General features: G+C 46.2%; 1 long non-coding RNA gene across 1 annotated transcript in view; it reads right to left on the bottom strand.

The window, feature by feature from the left end:
• The window catches only part of LOC103595084, a 6,808-nt gene extending 3,246 nt beyond the window's left edge, over positions 1-3,562 (bottom strand). The window contains exon 1 of the long non-coding RNA XR_550908.1: positions 3,490-3,562. This is a non-coding gene — a long non-coding RNA (uncharacterized LOC103595084). The remainder of the gene's footprint in view (positions 1-3,489) is intronic.
• Positions 3,563-8,060: the final 4,498 nt, after the last annotated feature.

Raw genomic sequence — 8,060 nt, 5'->3', positions numbered from 1 at the left:
GGGGGGGGGGGGGGGGGGGGGGGGGGGGGGAGACTTGCTTTTTACTTCAAGTGCTGCTGGGTTGCTTAAAGGTTTTGCAACAAACTTATAAAACTTTTGTAATTAAAAATAAATAAATAAAAATGAAACAAATACAAAGACCACACTGGCCTGTAATTAAATAAAATCAAATAAAATATCTGCTCCATTTCTTCTCCACAGGGGTCCCATCTGCTGGGGCTAAGAGCCTGAACTGAGAGCAGGCAGGGAGGCAGGAACGACAGCAGGTGATGTTGCTCATTCGGTGCTTCCCGCGGCTGGACCGTGGTGAGCAGAGCCGAGTCCTGTAGCTCCAGCTGGAGGAGGATGGGCAAGAAGAAGCTGGCCCATACCGATGGATCGAGCTGCTGTACTTAGGAACAGACTTGCCTAATCCTGTCCTTCCCTTTACCAGCCACCCTTCATGTCAGTAGCTGTCCTCTCACCACTGCTGTCCCAGGGTGCCAAGCAAGCATCTGCCTTCTTCCCCTAGCCAGGATCTTCTCCACTATACTAGAAGCCTCTCTTCTAACACTGCACATGTACACACAGAACATCACAAAGTAGAACCACAGCACGAATGAACACACAAGCAAATGACACACACCCTGGAGCAGTCCCCGAAGATAAACCATCTGTGACCAACTGCCCACACTTATTAAATGCACCCGCAACTGAGGCTTCTCTCAACAATGCATCACTTTCAGTTTCTTCCTGAAAAGCACAAAAGGTCCCCCTCAGTGACCTGGTGCCCCAGGCATCCCCTTTGCCCAGTCTGTGCAGGAAAGTCTGCTATGTATATGGTCCTTTCTGTCCTCACTTCAAAGCCCAGGTCTTTCTTACTTGACCCCTGATGGCTAATTAGAAATAAAGGAAGTTGGGTGGAAGCATGCAAAAAAACTTCTTGAGACCAAATGTTGGTCTTTCCAACTAGGAAATACTCATTTTAGTCTTTGCATCTCTATTTCATTCACTGTGAACTCTATTCCTCCATCTTCTGTGTCAATACCTTCTTTCCATATGGTGGACACCTTCTATGCTCCTCTGTGCACTTGAGTTTTTTTTTTTTCCTTAAAAAGAATGATTCTGTCAAAACTTTTTAAAGAAGGCAAAGAGAGAGAGAGAGTCTCGAAATCCTCACTGACTTAAGTCACCTAGTCCTGTTAAAACTTAGATCTAGCTCCAAAGTCATCCCTGCCAACTGATGCTCAGAGCCTCACCAATGATTAAGGATTTCGTAATGTTGACCACATAAAGCTAGCCCACGCTTCTTTCTCAGAACCTGCATTGCACTCCTGGGTGACAGTCACAAAGCTCCACTGCTCCACTCAACAGTAGACACTCGACAGTGCTCTACTGACTTGGGACTGTGGGGGAAAGCGTGTTCTCACCATTCCACCGGGTGAGTGCAGAAAATAGAATGCCAGGGTGGAAAGGCAACAGCCAATCTGGGAACATCTGAAAAGACAAGAAAACTGGAGCACCAGGAGAACCAAGTAACTCACCTGAAGTGGGAAGGCTGTATCAGAACCCACCTCCTAGCTGGTCAGTGTAAGACCCGTGCACTTTGCACAAATCCCACACGCCAGGGGTGGCTCACTTCACAAAGACCACAAGACAAGAGACGCTGCAATCAGGCAAGAGGAATTTTATTTTCCAGCTAGCTGGGGCCCTTTGCCTTTCGGAAAAGCGCCCCCCCCCCCACCACCACCTCTTTACATTGGAGTTTTTATACACTTTCTTTGGACAAAGACCTTATTCATGGTCAGGCTTAACAATCACTTGGGCTCTGCCAGGTGTCCTGAAGATAAGAAGGCTGGTTAGTCCTTGAGACCGGCTGGCCTCTGGAATGTGTGTCTAGTTCTGCTTTGACCTCTAAAAAGCTGCTTCACTTAAAATACCTTTAGATATGTTTTCCTCATTTTTAGTAAGTTCTTACAGGAACAATTTGTGCAGGTTAAGTTAAAGTTATACTGTGCAGGCTAAAGTTATACAGGCCACAGTGCAGGTTAAAGTTACATTTCAGGCAACAGTGCAGGTTACAGTTACATTTTTCTTTATAACAGTCAGCTCATACATTCTCACCTTCAGTGTCCAGTGGACATGACGACCTGAACACCTACTTCCCTTACCTAATGCCGTGTTCACCTCCCTGGGCCTGAGCTCTTGAACACTTGAGAATTAGCTTCATAATTCTCACCCATGTAGAGCTAGCTGTGCAGCGAACTGGCTTGTTTAAAATGTGGCCAAAGCTGGAAGTGAGTAAAAAGGTTTCTGAGCAGCCAAAATAAATGAAATACAGTTCATCCACGGAAGCTCATTACCCATATTCAAAGGCAAGCCTTTCAAACTCTCACTCAGAGCCCATGTGCTCTCACTTAACAAGCAATTCTAACGAGCTCTGATGTTGGTTTTCTAAAGTAACAGCAGATCAGAAATACCAAACTAGAAATGGCTGGAGGAACATACTGACAGCAATAGAAAGTGACCCCTGACAGCTGAAAGGTCTACAAGGAAAAGTTAGCAAACAAGGAGTTGGTGTAGAAATCTGAGTCTTTATGTGGGAAGACAAATAGCCTTGTACACCCCAAGGTCTTGAGGGCTTGTTACAAGACAGGACCTTACCATGCATTCACCTAATGGTTTACCTCTACTCTATTCCAGGACCTATGCTGGTGTATTTATTAGCTATTTTGGCTACCAGTTATAAGGACCCAAAATAATAGTGGTTTAAACAAGCTGCAGGGGTGTTTTTCTCTCATGTAATGGGAAACCCAAAGGTAGGGAGCCTGTAGTGGATGGAATTATGTCCCCCCAAAACTCACTGAAGCTTAAATTGTGTCCCCCAAGTTTTATGGATTAGAAACTTAGCCCCCACTGTGACTGTTAAGAGGATGGGAAACCCTATTATGGTAATTGAAAGGTGGAGTCTTGAAGAGGTGATTAAATTGTAGGGCCACGCAGTAGAGAATGGATTACAAATGGTGGCCAGAGGCATGGTTCTGAGGGCTTTAAAAGAAAAGGGAGGAGAGTGTGTGTGTCTCTCTCTCTGCTCTGCCATTTTTACAATGTGATATCCTGTGTCACCAAGACCCTCACCAGCTGTGTTCCCTGGACTTTGGACTTCCCATCCTCTGAAACTGTAAGCAATAAATTTCATTTTCTTACAAAGTACCCAATACTGCGTATTTTGTTATAAGCAAGAGAAATGGACTAATACAGAGTCAAAGACTGGTATAGTGGCTCCTTGATATCATTAGAAACCTTTCTTATTGCTTCACCATTCTTAGCATGTGGCTTCCATCCTCAAAATCACCTCATGATCACAAGATGGCTGTTGCAACTCCAGCCATCACATCTGAATTCTAGTCAGCAAGGAGGAGAAAAGGGAAAAGGCAAAAAGGCATACTTCCCATCTGAATCAACCCCTTTCAAGCAGCTTTAATGGAAGCTTTGCCCAATTTTGCTTACCTCTCATTGGCCATCCCTATGTGCAAGATGAAAAGGAAATGTAGATTTTTGCTGCAACCCCTTCAATACAAAGGTTCTGTTGGTAAGAAAAAGAAGAAGAGATATTGGAAGGGAACTAGCACAGCTGGTCACCTGAGATAAATAAGACATAGCTCTGCCTTCAAGAAGCTAGGCTTCAGGGAGAATAATCTCCTTCCAAAATAGTGAAAATAATTCTCTCTCAAGACATAGACTTTCACCTACATGAAGAGACTCAGTAATTTGGGGCAGCCCTTTTCCAGAAGGCTCTTGACTGCTGAGACTTTTGCTGAGTTTGGTTTGTTTGTTTGTTTTAATTCCATAAGAATTACATTCCTGTCTATGAAATCTGCTTGAGCCCTGCTTCCATCTACCAGTGTTTATGCACCTCATAACTCTGCGGTTGGAAACGGGAGAATTTTTTGATCATAGGAAATAACCAAAGCATTTCTTGGCCCAATTTCTCTGAGACAAATGACAAGTAGACGCAGAAGGCATTGTATCCCTGTCTGTCCTCCTCCTTCCCTTATGCTTACCCTAATCTTATCAGGTTGTGGAAACTTCATGAAGAGAAGAACCCTCTATGAGAGGTATAAACCCTCTGACCGTGCATTATGGGGCTGCAACTCCAGAGACACGAGAGATGCATTTTCTATTTCATTTCGAGCATATCTGATGTTTTTGTAGATAAAGTGAATGTAGTGCACTCTGATGGATCTCTGTCTCAGGGGAGAGGGGTGAATTTTAAGCTGGTTTCTTCATTTCTATCTTGGTTGGGGGGGTGTGGGAGGGGATTTCCCTCGACCAAGCTAGGAACAGAGGAAACCAGCTTAGACTCCTGCCTGAGCTGGACCACGAGGATGAACGCCTCTGCTGGAACACGGTGCCGCTGCCATTCACCCGTCCCACTTGCCCTCTACTTCTCAGGGCCAACGTGTAGTCTCAGTGGTAGGTGGCAGCATCGTGATGGGGATGGCCCTGAGAGAAAGTGTAGAGCACCACAGACTGCCCCCGGGGGGGGGGGCACGGAGGAGAAGTGCAGCTCAAGGGCACAGGAGAAGCATGAGCAGGGTCCAACTGGATGCCCATAGAACTCTGAGAATCAGTCACACATCACCCCAGGTGTGTCTGACTCTTTTTTCATTCATTTGGATTTTACTGAGAGCATTCCTTCTGCTGGGCTCTAGACCAGGCATTAGACATATAAAGTCCCTGCCCTCACGGTGTGGAGAAGAGGAAGGTACCAGGAGGACTTGGTGTGAGCTCAAGGAGAAGCTCCCTGCTCGGGCTGGTGGTCACACAAGGCTTCCTGAAAGAGGTTCGCCCCAACTGAGTTCTGAAGGATGGATCAGGCAAGCAGAGATGGCAGCAATGCTCATGCAGGACTCTCTGAACTTGGTCTGCCCCAAGGGAGTGGTGCAAGGTGAGGCTGGGCAGGACTGGCTGACCGGAAGGGCCATGGGACCATGGTAACAGGGCTAAACAGTAGGAGTGGGATGCTTGAGCCCTAACGGACTTTAAGCAAGGAGGGCCATAGACCTGCACAGCTGTGTGGGGACAGCTTGGAGCAAAGCCTGCCTGGAAGTCAGGCAATGAGTTGGAAACTGTTGTTGTCACCTGTGCAGGAAGAGGAGCCTGAACTCAGACTTATCGGGGCACTAGAGGCAAGGGGCAGCTGCACAGGCTGCTAGAGAGATAAAATCCATAACCATTGGTGGGTGACTGGGTGTTGTGGGGGAATAAGGAGCAATCGAGGAGGACAGCCTGGTTTGGGGACTAGGTGACTTTGTCCCACTCTCCGTTCCTGTTCAGGGGAAAGATCCCAGGTTCAGAAACACTCATGTTGAACTGGAGGTTTTGTGTGCCAGCTAGTGGAGTCCTGCCTCAGATCAGCAGCAAGTATATGATCTGAGAGTCGGGAGAGAATTGGGGAAATGCCCTATGTCTTACCACTTCTGCTGCAGCCCCCAGCTCTGAAGACAAAATGTGGTGTCATCCCTGCTGTAAATACGCATGAGGCTCTCCTCTTGTGCACAAAGTGAGGAAGAATGAGACACCTTAAGGGAAGAGGGGCATTGTCTCTGGAGGCTCTCTCATCGCTTGCAGCAGAAATCATTTGCACATATACTTCTGCAGAAAACCCTGACAGGTAATGACTAGAATTAGCTTCATTTGACTCACAATGAATTGGGAGATCAGATAGGGAAAGTGACTTACTCAAGATGACCCAGCCAGTTAGTGACAAAGATGGAACCAGCTTCCGGGTCTTCTGATTCCTGGGTCAGACACAAGGAGGAAGTTTAATCCAGAGGTTAGTACATGGACTTTGCAATTAGGTAGATCAAAGCTTGAATCCCAGCTATACTTCTTGAGGCTCTCTGAGCCTCAGTTTTGTCATCTGCAAATTGGGGATAATGATTCTACCTTCTCACAGGGATGCTGTGAGGCTTGAGTGAGATAATGCAGCCTGTAATGCACTCCAGACTGTGCCTGACACACGGAACCACCCCATTCTTGTTGCTACTTAACAAAACACCTGGAGGGGGCCCAGTGAGCCGCTAATCATGAGAGTACAACATGAGGCCTGGGAGTTAGAGGGAAAGCCAGTCCATGGAACGTGGACTTGAGACTGGCTTGTTTTTCTTACCCCCAGCATCAAAAAAGCTGAGTTCATCCTCCCTCCAAAGCTGAATGCAAGCCAAGGCCTGGCCTACAATTGGGGTTCACAGGAGAATATAAAACCCACCCTCTAGGTGGGCCTGACTTACACCTGTAGCAACATCAGACACTTATGGCAGATACAAGCTGGCCTTCTGCGTTCTGGACCTGTTGAGCTCAGCAACTCAGCCCACACTTCCCAGCCCTGCTCTACTCCTCTCTTTCAGCACAATCCACCCCCTCCAGGGGTCAGACTCCGTGGAATCAGGCCCAGGAGTGGGGTGGCCCTTGGCAGGAGATCAGAGCCCTGGCCTCAGGCCGGGGTGTGGGCAGGAGCAGTCAGGAGGGGTCCCAGGCGTGGGTGGGGGAGTGAGAGAGGGTGGGGGAGGCATCTCTTTGGGCTCTGTCTTCTGCAGAGCCAGGGCCAAGGCAAGCAGAAGGTCTGACTCAGCCCGGCTTCTTCATCTGGGTCCGGCATCACATGTTTGCGGTCTGGCACGCAGGCCCAGCGATGATGGTGTTTAACCATGAACTACACAGCCGACAACCCCTCTGTTCCATTTCTGGTAGGGCCCCATGGGATTTCTTGAAATCTTGTTCATGTGGTCACTATGGACCAGACACTCTTTTAGTTCTAAAGTTCAAATGTATCTTTTTCTTTAAAAAAAAAAAAAAAAAATCTGCCACAATTCAAAGTGAGCTTTATTTCTATAAAAAGGAAAGAAATAGTGCCTTTTTAAAAAACCATAGCCCAAACAGGAACATTTAAATATGAGACTGATATATAAATATGCATACCCTCTCATAAAAATAGAGTGGTTTGGGGTTACGTTATTTTTTTTCCCCCTTCATTTGTTGTATGTCATTGAAAATCCACCAAAAGCCATCTGGTAGTGAGTTGAGTGAACTCAACACTGTTCACATATCTCTGCCTTACAACAGACAATTTTTAATACAGGGAATAGATCATAGAACTGCTGGGGCATGGTTTATTGCTGTAAAAATTATCCAGTTACCCATTCTGCATTATATAGCAGGGATATGTGCTTCTAAACCCCCCAAAAGAGATGGAGTGGCCTGAAAGAGATGGTGCCAAAGGGTCACAGTGAGGGTTTCAAACAAGGGGAACATGGGGAGGTCTGTATTCTCAAAGAGGTGCCGTGACGGGGCCTCCTCCAGGTACAGGCTGAAGAAGCAGCTCCTCAAAGGCACAGCAACAGCATTGTGTAGGGGGAAGGCCTGGGTTCAAGTCCTGCTCCTCCATACACTCCCCGAGTGGTTCTAACCCAGTTATTTAACATCTCTGAGTCTGTATGAACTGAGAATACTGATAGCTACTCAAAGGTGTGCTATAACAACTAAATGAAAACATGCTTGTGTAGCCAAGAAGAAATGTGGGCAGTCACTGGGTCACCCATGGGAGAGGACTCCACATGCTTTGGCCCTTTGTGAAAACAGATTTGAGAGCAGGATCAAGAACAGCCAAGAGCAGAGATGAAAAGAGAAGAGAACATTTTCTAGTGCCATCGAGTAAGAAAGTGATTATACACGCACACGGGGGCATGTCAAGGGGGCACAGGAACCAGCTGAATGAACTTGCATGGCCAAAGTGAGGACAACCTGAGCAACAAATAAACTTGCATTGCATATAAATAAATATATATAAATAACATATTTATATATAAATATATAAATAACAAAAATAATAAACTTTGCATTTTTATGCCAAAGCATAAAATAAATACCCATGAGTCTATACTGATATAAATAAATGACTGAATAAATTAATACATCGAAGAGAAGAGACAAATCTCCTGTGCAAAATAATTCCACATAATTTTTGCGGATATCCCATCCTATGAGGAGGTAGAGCATAACTGCCCACCCTATAAGTG

Source organism: Galeopterus variegatus, unplaced genomic scaffold (assembly GCF_000696425.1).
Source record: "Galeopterus variegatus unplaced genomic scaffold, G_variegatus-3.0.2 Scaffold1676, whole genome shotgun sequence".
In the NCBI taxonomy this organism is placed as follows: Eukaryota; Metazoa; Chordata; class Mammalia; order Dermoptera; family Cynocephalidae; genus Galeopterus; species Galeopterus variegatus.
This window is presented reverse-complemented; position numbering and strand designations above follow the sequence as displayed.